This window comes from Chiloscyllium plagiosum, chromosome 39 (assembly GCF_004010195.1).
Source record: "Chiloscyllium plagiosum isolate BGI_BamShark_2017 chromosome 39, ASM401019v2, whole genome shotgun sequence".
Taxonomy (NCBI): Eukaryota; Metazoa; Chordata; class Chondrichthyes; order Orectolobiformes; family Hemiscylliidae; genus Chiloscyllium; species Chiloscyllium plagiosum.
Window position 1 is genome coordinate 26,125,712 of NC_057748.1, and position 2,552 is coordinate 26,128,263.

The following is a 2,552-nucleotide window of genomic DNA, read 5'->3' on the forward strand; positions in this document are numbered from 1 at the left end:
TTGCATTGAAGTATACGCACTTGAACCCATCTCTGTGTCCGCAAGTATTCCCTGTCAATGCTACCTTCTCCACAGCCTCCCTACATTCTTGGACATCCTGACAAACAGCTAACCTACTTGCTGGACTACAAGTCTGGATCCCATCCCCCTGCCAAATTAGTTTAAACCCCCCCGAAGAGTGATAGATCTATCGACTTGTTCCCAACGCTGCGGGCCTTCTAACATAGTTGTATCACAGTTCTCACCAGAGCCATGAATGGCCTCGTTATTTCCGTTTTATTTCCAACTTAACTGTAATCTTCCACGCCAGCCCCTCGTGAGCTGGGTTTCTCTAATGTTTCCATTTATGACTGACCCGAGCCATCTCATTTACTACCTGTTCAATTTGTTGTACTTTAAGTTTTTTTTAAAATAATGCATATACTTTATAAATATTGTAAGTGACACAATTCTAACCAATGTTACAGTGAACATTGTGATAGTTTCTTCAATCAGAGAGTAGTAGGGGCCTGCAGCTTTAGTAGACTCGCCAACTTTAAGGGCATTTAAATGGTCATTAGATAAACATATGGATGACAATGGAATAGTGAAGGATAGAGAGGCTTCAGATTGGTTCCACAGGTCAGCACAACATCGAGGGCTGAAGGGCCTGTGCTGTAATGTTTTATGTTCTAACAAGGCTATCAGTTTTTGACTTCCATAATCTGGGACCTTTCACTGACTAAAATAGTTTATTAAACTGACTTACGATGGTGACAGGGACACCATAGAACACCATTCCATTATTGTCCATTTGTATGTCTAATGCTCATTTAAATGCCCCTAATGTCAACGAGTCTACTACTGTTGCAGGCAGGCTGTTCCAAGCCTCTACTACTCTCTGAGTAAAGAGACTACCTCTGATATCTGTCCTATATCTATCACCCCTCAATTTAAAACTATGTCCCCTCGTGTTAGCCTTCTACGTCCAAGGAAAAGGGCTCTCACTGCCCACCCTATCTAACCCTCTGATTGTCTTATACTTTTCGATTAAGTCACCTCTCAACCTTCTTCTCTCTAATGAAAACAGCCTCAGTTGCCTCAGCCTTTCCTGATAAGACCTTATGGGTAAGGTGTTTGAAAAGGTTATAAGAGATAGGTTTTACAATCACCAGAAAGGAATAATTTGATTAGGGATAGTCAACATGGTTTTGTGAAGGGTAGGTCGTGCCTCACAAACCTTATTGAGTTCTTCATGAAGATGACCAAACAGGTGGATGAAGGTAAAGCGGTTGATGGAATAGTCAAATAGTCGAATAGCCTTCCTTTCTTTGAGAAATCTACTCGGGGGTCTCTCTACTGCCTTTGTCCTATTATCTAAACCTATCATAACTGATCAATACACACATTGGGATTCCTACAGTTCCATGTTCCAAAGGATGGACTTCATCAGCAACTGTTTGAGGGGCACTCTTGCATAATCTGGAACCAACATGTATGAATATATAGAGCCTTGTTCTTTGCAGACTGAATGAATATGTACACACAAAACACCACTTTCAAATCCACAAAATGAAATGAAGGACTGCAGATGTTGGAGATTGGAAATACACACAAACAGATATTGCTGGAGAAATTCTGCAGTTCTGATGGCATCTGCAGAGAGAGGAACGGTATTAACATTTTGAGTCCAATGACCCTTCTTCAGATCTGGCAGAAGTGACAGCTATTTACAGGTTCATTACTCAGGAGAGTACCTTGACCAAACAGAGTCAACATGTTAAATTTAAACAAGTCTGGTGGTTAGATGTCAATCATCATTGAACAATGCATTCTTCATGGCAACACCTCGATAAGTCAAAATCCACCTGGCAACCCAACTCTCCTCGAACAGTATAAATGTTGATTTTCTCCTTCTATTGGTGTATGGTCCTGATGAGTACAAGACAAAACACTTTGATAATATGTGTTCCTTTTTCAAAAACACTCCAGTTTCCAAATGACTTGTTATCAATTATTTTTTTAAAATGCACTTCTTTCCTTTTTTTTTTAGAATTAATACATTCACCTTCTGAATGTACCATAAATTTGCCAAAATGTTACCAGAGTGACAATATTTAGTACCTGAGGAGAAATGACCATAACTAGAGGCCTGTTTTCTTTGGTTTGTGGAAGGTTAAGGAGTAATTCATTTGAGGTTTTAGAGATTTTGAAATTGACTAATGGGCAGATAGAAATATTTTCTGCTGGTGAGGGAGTCTAGGATAAGACAATATAACTATTGTGGTCATTAGACCATGGACTCTTCATGTGGATGCACTGGTTACAAAGGCCCAATAGGCAGCTGAGGAAATTTGGCATGACGGCGAATACCCTCGCCAACTTTTATAGGTGTGCCATTGAGAGAATTCTGTCTAGATGGATCACTACCTGGTATGGCAACTGTACCATTCAAGATCAGAGACGATTACAGAGGGTGGTGAACTCGGCCCGGACAATCACAAAGGCCAACCTCCCATCTATACACTCCATCTACCAGGCCCGCTGTCAAGGAAAGGCCGCCAGCATTCTCA